Source organism: Mesocricetus auratus, unplaced genomic scaffold, assembly GCF_017639785.1.
Source record: "Mesocricetus auratus isolate SY011 unplaced genomic scaffold, BCM_Maur_2.0 Super-Scaffold_100008, whole genome shotgun sequence".
Lineage (NCBI taxonomy): Eukaryota > Metazoa > Chordata > Mammalia > Rodentia > Cricetidae > Mesocricetus > Mesocricetus auratus.
The window spans coordinates 10296161-10308555 of NW_024429192.1; the positions used below are offsets into that span (position 1 = coordinate 10296161).

General features: G+C 38.9%; 1 long non-coding RNA gene across 2 annotated transcripts in view; it reads left to right on the plus strand.

Annotated features, from left to right (window-relative positions):
* LOC110341581 overlaps window positions 1-12395 on the plus strand; it is a 155923-nt gene that overhangs the window by 37014 nt on the left and 106514 nt on the right. Inside the window, exon 1 of one of the 2 annotated variants that reach the window (XR_002383548.2) lies at window positions 10626-10675. The exons of the other annotated variant lie outside the window; for it this stretch is intronic. This is a non-coding gene — a long non-coding RNA (uncharacterized LOC110341581). Of the gene's footprint in view, window positions 1-10625; window positions 10676-12395 lie in introns of those variants that run through there. 2 annotated transcript variants of the gene reach the window in all.

The following is a 12395-nucleotide window of genomic DNA, read 5'->3' on the forward strand; positions in this document are numbered from 1 at the left end:
TTCAGGTGCAGGAGGGAGCCATTATCTCACTTATTCTTCAGAGAGGGAAACAAGCATGTACCTTACTACTTGCCCTGCCGGAACTATTGAACCTCCAGAAATGCTTGATATCATCTTTATTTTAATTCATTGTAGCAGCAATAGCAGACAGACATGAGGCCTTTACTGCTATTGACATCTCAGAATAAATGCAAGGATGGCTGACTCTCTCTTACCCTGCACTCTTGTATTGTGTTTTAGCATTGTCATATATTTTCATCTTCTTTCTAGAACTTTGCCTCAGGTTGATACTCGGAATTATTTGAAACTATTTTCCTACAATGTTAGTAATACTTATTGGCTAAAATGTTTTATGTTGTTTTAAAGGGTTATGTCTGTGCATGTCTGTTTCTGTTTATTGTGTTTGTGTGCCCAAGTGCGTGTCAGGAGTTCTACTCCTGTAGAGGGTCTTGGTTTCCTCAGAACTGGAGTAACTAGCATTTGCAATATGCTAGAGTCTAAACTCAGATCCACATGATTGAGTGACAAACATTCATAAATCTGATCTTTCTGTTCCATCCAGTTATGCTAATTTTAAAATATCACAATATTAATGACATTGATTTGAATTGTATATCGAATACTGGTGTTTACCCTTACTAAAACTAATATTGAAAAATGAATTTCTTGCATATATTTCAGGAAATATGATGATGAAATTCAGTAATATTTGAAAAATGCTCAGGACATAACAATAATGAAATAGATTTACTCAAATTATTTACATTTGAGATTACAATGGTCAGACACATTTTTTAGAACTAGTGAAACAAAGACTGAAATGAAACTTTCTGTGCATGTGGACTGCACAGTATGAGAAATAATATGCATTTAAGACATAATGTACTAGAAATCAAAGAAAGCTATTTAAATACGTACAGTTTTATCTATTTGTCTATCTATGTATATATCTCTATATATTATATATAATATAGTATAATATATAATACCCACTAAATTTAATTCCTTCATCAGATAGATTTATTGTAAAATAGTAACTGTGACCCCGGGTTTTCAAAACCCTGATCTTGGGAGTTTATTTCCTAAAGTCAGCATGCAAAGCAGCTGACGTCTCCACTGGAATGGAAACTGAGCATGTAAGATTGTAATTCATTGTTATAGTTTGAGAACCTTGCTCATGTGTAATCTCTGTTTTTATCCTTTCACCATTTTTGGGTCTCTGAATCTTGCCAAATCACCAGCTTTCTGCTATTTTAACTAATTATGATTTAATATAATTGGCACACTATGAGGCCTAACAGCATATTTGAAGTCAGGTGAGTCTCCCGCTGATTTTAATGAATGTTTCAAAGTTTTCTCTAAAACATGAATGAATATTGAAGCATGATTTCAAGAGACTAATCTAGTAATCATGCCTTGAGAAGGGTTTTGCTTTAGACATGCTCTGTTTTCTCATATGGTATATATTACAGAGTACAAAACTAGCATTGTGATTATGATCTATTGTGACTAAGGAGGTATTTATATAATAGAAATATTAGAGTCTAAAGAATGGGCCTAAAGGAAGGAAGTCATGAAATCCTTACATAGCTTTTCTATAATTCTGAAATATTACCTTATACACCATTGCTCTTAGGATAACTAAGATAAAAAGAGAAAAAAAAACCCAATCTTGTTATCATGAATTAATGATGCCTCTTTTACTTTTTGACTGATTGAGCAATCTGCTTGATGTGGTATCGATATTAACTTATTTTATATTACTGTGATAAAATACCCTGACAGAAAGCAAGTTAAGAGATGACAGGTTTACGGGGTTTACTGAAGCAGAGGCACTGAGTCCATCCTGGAGGGTACGACGTGGACACAGGTATGGAAGGCATGGTGGGAGATCGGGATGCTGGGTAATCTCATGCCACCCATGCAGAAAGCCGAGAGTGAACAGCAAGTGGGGTTGGACTATAAACCTCCAAACTTGCCTCTAGCATTTTTCCTATATCAAGACTCCTGCTCTTAAACTTTTCATAGTCTTTCCTCACAGCACCGACTCTGTATGGGAACCTTATAAAACAGTCATTTTCCACAGGGCTTTTTCCAAACATCCTTAATGTTAGTTATCCTGCCCTGAGTTTCACCTTCAACGCTACCATCCCTTCTACTATCCCATCTAACACCCTCCTCATTGTTACTCAATTCCACCTCATATCACCTGCATCCTACAATTAGGGGGCTTTAATGTACTCCTTGTTCCTTCTCCTCACCCAAGACACTGTTTCCTAGATTCTAGAGGTGTTCCGAACTAGACACATATATCTAAGGATTCCGTACTAGGCTTCACATGTGAGTAAAATTATGTGTTTGTCCTTCTGAGCATGTTATCTCAGTCTGCGTAACGTTTTCCATGTCCAGCTATTTACTTGAAAGTGTCGTGAGTTCATATTTCTTTTCAGCTAATAAAATTCCATTGTGTATAGGTACCACATTTTCATTATCTATTCACCAGTTGATGGGCATCTAAGCTATTTCCATATCCTTGATATTGTGAACATGTGTCTATGTAGTAGGATCGAGTTTGTGTGTATGATCAGGAATCTAACAGCTCATAATTGTAGACATGTTTCCAGTTTTTTTTTAATTTTTGAGGCATCTTCATACTTATATAGTAGCCTGCATCAGTTTGCAATCTCTACTGCAGTGTCTGAAAGTTCACTTGGCCCATTTTTCTCTCTGGTATTTGCTACCTTTATTTCTTTAATCTCAACCATTCTGCGTGGAGTAAAATAAAATCTCAAAATGGACTTTGTATTTCCTCAATGTCTAAGAATGATAAACACCCTAAAATACTGTTTAGCATGCTTTTATTGCTTCCTTCCATCATGATGTCCTTGAAAAATGAAGATTTCTCAATCTTAACACAGTATATGTAGGCATAAGACCCTCTTTTTTTGCACTATTATCTGGGTATAAAACACACAAGTAAAAATAGAAGGTATTTTTCTGCTTTTTGTAATTTACTTCAGAGAGATTGTGTGTGTGTGTGTGTGTGTGTGTGTGTGTGTGTGTGTGTGTGTGTGTGCAGAATCATCTACTGGAGCATGGCAGTTGCTTTTGAGTCATGTCCCTGAAAAAACTCACTCTCCTTCTCACTCTCCTCCAGTAGCCAATAGTGTCTCATCAAGGAGTGGGACTTCATAAGCATCTCCCCCATCCATGCTGGAAATTTGGAGTTTTGATCTTGAGCAGATACTGTGCATCTCATGCTGTGAGGTCATGTATGCAACAGGCCTGTAATGCCATCCACTATCTTTGTCTCTTAAATTACATTTGCTTCCTTTTTCAGAATGATCTCTGAGCATGGGGAAGAAGTGCTGTGATATAAATGTGCCAATTAAAGACTGAATATTCAGCAGTCTCTTTTTCTCTGCATGTTGACTTATTTCATGTCTATGTGTGGATACATGTCTACAAAACATTAAGCATTAGTTTAATACTATGTCCATGTAGCAGCACAATAGTGGTAGATTCTCCTATAGGGCCTATGCCCTAATCAGCAACAGGTTTTTGACTCAGTTAATTGTGGCAGGCATGAGCTTTATCTTGTAGAGCAGGGCTTAAATCCAATAAGAATGTTGTTAAAGCCTTCCATAACCTGTGTGCCAGTATTGCAATGGATGGTATATTTTGCCAAGCCAGATGTTATTGTAGTTCCTAGAGTTGAGTGCTGGGTAAGATGTTTAATATTTTTTTCTTCCAGTATCATACAACACCTTCCACATTATGAAAGCTACCCTGTAGGTAGTTGGGGAAATTACTATTTAAAGTCATTATTGAAAGGTGTGTGCTGATTATACTCATTTTATTTTGTTGTGTGTGTTCTTACTCTTATTTTCTGTTTCAGTAATTATAGCTTGAGTTATGAAGCCTTAAATTTGATACTAGCTCAATTTCTCCATTCCCTACATGGTATCTTTAGCCAACAGTGTCTTACCATCACATTCTTAAAAGTAACCAAGAGCAACGGCAATAGCCTGTAATTTTTGGAGGTCCATTGGACCCCACTGGTCAAAAACTCATAAAAGGGTAACCCATATCTCACATTATGCTTTTCATTCAATAGGCTATAGTGTCTGGGAGAGGCATTGCTGCCCTGTTGTAGGGTAACTGCATTCAAACTCTCTTCATATAAATTCATGCATGTATTAGGAAGCTTTCCCAGAAGTCGGTGTTTTATGCCTTTTTCAACGATCTTAAATGTTAGCTGTTCCTCCTCACAATCCCTCCTCTACAGTGTCCTGCCATCTCCATCCCATTTAACCCTCTGGACCCATTAGTTCCTCCTTTACAGCACCCCTGTTCCATGCCCCCCCATGGTTCCTAACTAGTTTCCTGACACCTGTAGGTATTCCATTTTAAATGTATATTTCTAGAGCTAGCATACATAGACAACATGTAGTATTGTTGTTCTGCTTCTAGATTATCTCACTCATAATGATTGTGAATAAATGTGATGTGCTGATGTGTGCATAAATACATGTGCCTATGTGCATTGCATATGGAGGCCAGAGGATGCTTTCAGATGTCTTCCTTAACTGACCCCCACCTTCCTACACCCCTCTTTTGAGACAGAATCTCTCACTAAACCAGGGGCTGACAACTTAAAGTAGCCAGGCTGGCCAGCAACCTTTGGAAACTTCCCATTTTTAGTTTTAGGATTGTAATATAGCTTGCTCTTTTTATGTGAGTTCTGGGAATTGTCTAAAGTCCTAATGTTTGCACAGGAAGCATGGGCTGAGTAAACCATCTCTTCAACACTTGTTACCATTTTCCCAAAGTTCAATGTCCTTCAACAATAATTTAGATTATCTGTTCTGTGTTCTTGCACACATACACCTTCCAAAGCTACTTTTGAAAAAATATTAAATTGTATTAAAAATGACTGTAAAGGACTCTTCCCTGCATAGAAGCTTTCATTTATATTTTAAATCAGATATTAAAGAAAAAAATGGCACAAGTAAGTTACTTTCTTTTCCTTTCATTTCCTTGGATACTTGAAAAACAAGTTGTGATTAGGCAGATTTTAATGTTTAGTTACTAACATCCACAGATTTTTCTGTTTTATTTCTTAAATGCCATATTCTTATACTTTTTAATTGTTCAAATTTTAAGCAGGAGAAAACTGTCTAGCCTGAACAATTTCTGCAATGTCACACATGTGGTTTAAGAAAAATATTTACTCCTTAGGTTGTGAAAGTCATTTGTAGTTTCCAATTAGGCTGCTCAAGGCCATTAACAGATAATGATACACAAACACGCATTGTGTACTTTCCAAACACTTGAACTAGTTCAAGTTTTTCATTAGTGAAACGCCAGTATGCATCATATCTGCCAACTCCCCATCTCTGGAAATAGCTGTGTTAGGCCAACTTCACCTCACAAAACTTTAACAAGAAAATAACAGAGCTTGGCTGTCTTGAAATACTTCAACACTCCATGAAGTCTTCTGTGGTGACTCTGTGCTTTAGAAACTCTTCCTGAAGACAGACTGTGGTCATATGCAATTACACTTCTAAAAAATCAACACACTGGAATATTATTACTAAATTTGTAAGTTGAAAAGTTGTAGGCTATAAATGTTATGTAGTACTATTGAGTGATGTACTGCAAAGAAAGTAAGCATATGTCTAATTCTTTGAAAGTAGCCGATAGAGGCAGAGGAAATAAGAGAAGTTCAGCCTGTATATAGAAGCCTAAAATCAGATAACTGCTATCACACACAAAAGGTATTGATAGGATTCCATTTAATGTAGCATGCTGTCTAGACAATATTATTTGCAGCATGATGTGATGGTCATTTGTAGGAAGCAACTGATATAAGCTGACCTTGATACTTTCCGTGTCATTCTTAATAACATTGTTACATTTTCTACATTGCTTTCTTCTTGATGACTATTTAAGCTAATGGATGATCATTTTCTTTTCGTTTATTTATTTATTTATTTAATTTATTTTTTATTTTAAGCTTGCTTCACATGTCAATCCAAGCTCTCTCTCCCTCTCCTCCTCCCCGGCACCTCCACCAGCTCCCCAAGACCCCCACTCAATCCCCTCTTCATTTCCCAGAGTCTGCCATTTCATCCAGGGCAGGGCCCAGGTCCTTCTCCAAGAGACCAGGCTGAAAGAGCATCCCTCACTGTGGGAGGGGCACCCAAAGTCCACCTGTATGCCTGGGACAAACACCAACCCACTGCCCCAAGGCCCCACAGATTGTCCAGGCCTCCTCGTTGACACCCACATTCAGGGGTCTGGATCAGTCCCATCCTGGTCTCCCAGCCATCAGACAGGGATCCCAGAGCTCCACCTTGTTCAGGTCAGCTGTTTCTGTGGGTTTCACCAGTCAGGTCTTAACCCCTTTGCTCATCATTACTCCCTCTGTGTCACTGGTTTCCAGGAGTTCAGTGTTTAGCTGTGGGTGTCAGCCTCTGCTTCCATCAGCCACTGAATGAAGGGTCTAGGGATGGCATATAAGGAAATCATCAAACTCATTGTCAGGTATGGGCATTTAAAGTGGTCTCTCCAATATTGCTTGCTTTGTCAGTTGGTGTCATCATTGTAAATCTCTGGAAATGTCACTAGTGCCAGGTCTCTTCCCAAACCTATAATGACTCCCTCTATTATGGAACCTCTCATCTTGTTCTCCTCTATTCTTCCCTGGACTTAATCATCCTGCTGCCCCATGTCCTCCTCGCCCCTCCTCCTCTTCCCTGCTCCTCTTCCCAGTTTCCCTCCTCCCCACATGCTCCAGTCTGCTCAGGAGATCTTGGCTCATTCACCTTATCTGGGGGTATCATGCATATCTCTCTTAAGGTCCTACCTGATTCTGGACTCTCTGATGGTGGATTGTAGGCTGGCACTCCCCTGAGTCATGTCTAAAACCCATATATGAGTGAGTGCATACCATGTTTGTCTTTTTGTGACTGGATTACCTCACTCAGGATGGCTTCTTCTTCACCCAGGATGGTTTCTTTTAGTGCCATCCATTTGCTAGCAAATTTCAACATTCCATTGTTTTTTTTCTGCTGAATAGTACTCCATTGTGTAAATGTATCACATTTTCAAAATCCTCTCTTCAGTTGAGGGGCATCTAGGTTGCTTCCAGGTTCTGGCTATTAAAAATAATGCTGCTATGAACATAGTGGAACAGACATTCTTGTTGTATGTATGTGCATCTTTTGGGTATATGCCTAAGAGTGGAATCGCTGGGTCTTGTGGTTGATTGATTCCCATTTTTCTGAGGAATCTCCATACTGATTTCCAAAGTGGCTGTATGAGTTGGCACTCCCACCAGCAATGGAGGAGTGTTCCTCTTTCTCCACATCCTCTCCTGCATAAATTGTCTTCAGTGTTTTTGATTTTAGCCATTCTGACAGCAGTAAGATGGTATCCCAGAGTTATTTTGATTTGCATTTCCCTGATGGCTAAGGATGTTGAGCACTTTCTCAAGTGTCTCTCAGCCATTTTAGACTCCTCTATTGAGAATTCTCTATTTAGTTCTGTACCCCACTTTTTAATTGAATCCTTTGTTGTTTTGGAGACTTGCTTCTTGAGTTTTTTGTAAAATTTGGAGATTAGCCCTCTTTTTATTTAAATTAAAAAAATCTTATTTTACATACTAACTCCAGTTCCCTTCCCTCCCCCATTCACTCCCCACACCTACCCATCCCACTCACCATCCACTCTGTAGAGAAGGTGAGGCCTCCCATGGGGATCATCAAAGTCTGTCCCAACATTTGGGAGAGACCAAGGCTCTCTTCCCAGTATCTAGGCTGAGAAATTATCCCTCCATAGAGAAGGGGGCTCCAAAAAGCCAGTTCATATACTAGGAATAAATACTGGTTATACTGCCAGCAGCCTCATGGACTGCCCAAGCCCCCAATTGACACCCAGGTTCAGGGGGCCTGGTTTGGTCTTATGCTGGTTCCCCAGCTGTCTGTCTGGAGTCTGTGAGCTCCCACTTGCTCAGGTCAGCTGTTTCTGTGGGTTTCCCTAGCATAGTCTTGCCCCTTTTGCTCATCGCTCCTCCCTCTCTACTACTGGACTCCAGGAGTGTGGCTCAGTGCTTAGCTGTGAATGTCTGTTTCTTCTTCCATCAGTTACTGGATAAAGGCTCTATGATGACAATCATTTTCTTTAAAGTAAGGATATTTACTAAGCAGAAGGGATAATCCATTTTCTGTTGCTCCTCACAGTCTTGGTGCTTGAGTAATATGCTCTTTATCTCTGAGTTAATGATCTCTTAAAAGAAATAATGTACAAATCTCTCAACCTAATTAAGGCTAATTACTTCTTTTCCTTACAATGTGAACCCCATATGCCTTTTTGAAGGAAGGTTGATTGTTACATAAGTGTACTCTCTGCATTATACCCTTGTTTTGATAAAATGCATTTACCCAGTATCATGAAATTACCTTCCTTTCACTAGGCAATGAGGGAATATTTGAACAGTGGTCACTGCCTATACCTGTAGAAGTCTGTTAATAAATCTACAGAAGTACATGCCTCTGCATTCACAATCTTTATCTCCACATTTTTCTATTGGATAGCGAATCCCCAAGAATTATCCAGATCCCATTCACATAACTCAAGTTTGTACACATCATCCACTTATATTTGATAATCAGCATAACTATGTCCCTACTTTGGGCTTACAAAGAGAAATGTGCAAAACTGAAATTTCATGCCCTTAGAAGTTATATTTGGTAGAATTTCAGTTTTAAAGTTCAAATATCAAATATAAATAGATGAATCAACAGAATTTTATTGGTCTTATTGCAGACAAAGCACTTTGTTTACGATCACATTTCGTCTTTGGAGGCACAAAAAGAATGTTACTGCTTGCTGTTTTAATTAGCTTTGATTTTCAACTTGGCAAAGCCAACATTTGAGAATTTCCTAGATCAGGTGTCCTATGTCCATGTCTGCTGGAATTGTCTTGGTTATTAATTGGTGCAGTGGGGTCCAGCCTACTGTGTGCTGTTCTGTCTCGATACAGGTAGTCTTGAGATGTATAAAATAGTTAGCTACACCTCTGCCTCCCCAGTGCTGGCATTAAAGGCATGAGAGGTAGGCAGATCTCTGTGAGTTTGTGAGCAGCCTAGTCTGCAAGAGATAGTTCCAGGACAGTCTCCAAAGCCACAGAGAAACCCTGTCTGAAAAAAACAAAAACAAAACAAAACAACAACAAAAAAAGGTAGCTACACAAGAGCCTACAAGCTGCCAGCCAGAAAATTGTTCCATACACCTTCGACTTCCCTCAAAGGTGTATGGAAATCTGGTAATGTTAGTTAAAAAAAACCTTTCTTCTCCATGTAACATTCGATCAGAGAGTTTTTATCACATTTTTTTCACAACTACAAAAAGAAAACTGGAACACCAACTTTCTTAAATAACTGTTGATTCCTTTTGGCTCAGTTCTGACAGAGATATGTGAAAAATTTTGAAGAAGCTTTCAGCTCTAAGCCTTAAGAAAGAACACCAGAGATGCTTTAAGTATCTCTGCCATTCCAGCAGTGACCTCAAAGGCCATTTATAGTTTAGAAACAGCCTATTACTGAGTCAGTAGATAGGAAAGATGTCTGAAGAATGTCTAGAGACCCAGGTACTCATATTTGGCAGACAAAACAGATATAAAATTATATTTCATTAAACTAGTGAGATGTAGGACTGTGTTTGCTATTGCTACAGTCTTGTCTCTTTATTATAATTTAAATATTTTTATTGAAACACTTAAAATATTTTCATTGAAGTACTTAAGATGTTTAATCTCTTAAAAACACTACTTGATGATTTAATATATGTGTACGACAAAATATCATCACATTCACCCCTTATATCTATCTCTAACTCCCTCTGGATATCCCTCACATGCCCCTCCCTCAGTGTCTCATCATGTAATTTGTGCTGACCATATGTGCATGTTTGTAGGGGTATTCACTGGAGCATGGGCAATTTGCCCCTGGTCACATCCCCCAAAGAAGAACGATTCTCCTTCTCACAGCAGCTGTTTGCTGCTCCCCTCTGTTAAGTGTTTGTCTTCATCTGTGCTGGGCTTTGGCTGCCTTGATCTTTTACAGGTAACCACAGTTGTTGTGACTCCCTGAATGCAGCAGCTACGTGGATCCTGAAGGTATTATTGCACTGTGTCCTTCCACATCCTCTGCCTACCTACATTCCTACTGCCTCTTTGTTGGGGCCTAGTCCCCACAGGATCTCTGAGTTGTTTGTCAGCTGATAGCCACAGGTGTATCCTGTTTTCTAGTCTGGGCTTACTCCCCCTGCATTGCCCCACTGACATCAACATCTAGCACAAGGAAAACATGCTCTGTTTTCCACTGTGCTGTAAGCCTGTATATATAAGACCGCTCTCTCCTACAAGAGAGGGACCTCTTAGCACACACACACACTCTCCTGGCAATGAAGGCAGCACATGCATTCTCTTAGTATAAACAGCTGGACATCTGGTCTTCTTTTTCCCCTGATACTTTGGACTTGCTTGTGGCACAGGAGCCGCAATTGGAGGTCCCACCAAGATCCAGAGAGACTTGAAAGACTGGGAAAGATCGGCCAGAAAGAAAACTCAGGAGAGGAGAGACTCGAGAAAGAAAAGATTTAAAAACAGGTACCTCAACTTCTAACAGTAAAATTAAATGGTCAAATTTCCAGGATTTTGCCTGAGAGAACACCTTCTAAAGAGGTGTATTGAATTAATCTCCAGCCTTTGCCCGATCCACTGAGATTGGGAAAGTAAAGGGGAACTGAGAGATCGCTCTCAAAGGCTGGCCAACAAGTAAGGCTATGAGGGTGTATTGGAATGGGGTACAAAGTTAGGGGTACCAGGTTAAATCTCCAGGCCTTTGCCCACAAGGTTGGAAAAGAAAGGGGAACCTGAAAGATCGCCCTCATTCAAAGGGTGGATTGGATTAAATCTCCAGCCTTTCGCCTGATCCACTGAGGTCAGGAAAGTAAAGGGGAACTGAGACATTGCCCTCAGTTGGAGGGTGAATTGATGAAATCTTCAGGCTTTTACCTGAAGAATTATCCTCAGTTGGAGGATGGATTAAAATTGTGTAAATTAAAAATGAGTGACAGTTAATAAACAAGATACTGGTGTTAAGTAAAAAGAAAGGAAAAGGTAAAAGTATATGAAGTGGAAAATACACAGAGAGTGGATACTGCATGCTGTTGTGTTGTCTTTAAATTGTTTAATTGCTAAGAAAAAACAAAAATGGCTAAAAGACATTTGATTATCAATGATACTAAACGCAACTTATATATTTTAAAAATGCTTTGACTACTAAATTTAAATATAAGGACAGGTTACTTGGGAAAAGGATTTCTACTTTTGTTTCCACAAAAAATAAAAAGCTGTGGGTTCCTTCCAGACTAGTATGGTTTGATGAAGCAAGACCACCTAAAACAGTGGCCCAGCTGATCCAACATCTAAAACAGCTGAGATGATGCAGCCTTATAGACCACAAAAACAAAGGCTTCAACAGATTTCTGTTTTTTTGTCATGATCCCCCTGGTATTTCAGCACCCCTTAACAGCAAAAAGTAGTTTGGAAAGAACGACGCCCACATTCCTAAATATTGTTTATAAATGTTTGTTTGCATTTATACAGGGTTGGTTATTAATACAAATTTAAGGCCAATTTTGTGAGTCATCTCTAAAAGCTTTTTACAAGGATTGGGAATGGCTGTAGCCCTTGAAGGTAGCTCAGAACTTCTCAAATGGAGGGATGATGAGGGACATATAAGACTTTTTCAACCTTTTGTTTTAATTCAAGGATTGGCTGGAGTTGTTCTGTCATAGAGATTTCAAGTAAAAAAATCATTTCAACAAACTAATCATGACCTAGGAAAAAAGGATGACTAAAAGATGTATGTATGTTCTGAATGTATGGTGTGGCAACAGCGGTATGTATAAAATGTGATTGTAAATATGCAAATGTAAACTGCTTAAATTGCCTTGGATATAATAAAAGGGATCCTTAGGTTGCTTTGGAGATAGTTTAAAAGACACCTAAATTAATTTGGATATAGCCAAAAGAAACATCCAGCCAGTCAATGTATTAACAGAAAATGTTGACAATTTGAGTCCTCAGAGCCAGTCAGTAAAAAAAAAAATAACAAATGTCTATAGCATGGCCTGAGAACCAAAAATAATCTATATAATAAATTCTGTAGTAACAAACAGTTCAAACAAAATTTCAAAAAATAAAAAGGGGGCGATGTTGGGGCTTAGCCCCCACAAGGTCTCTGAGTTGTTTGTCAGACGATAGCCGCAGGGGCATCCTGTTTTCTAGTCCTGGCTTACTGCCCCCAGCATTGCCCCACTGA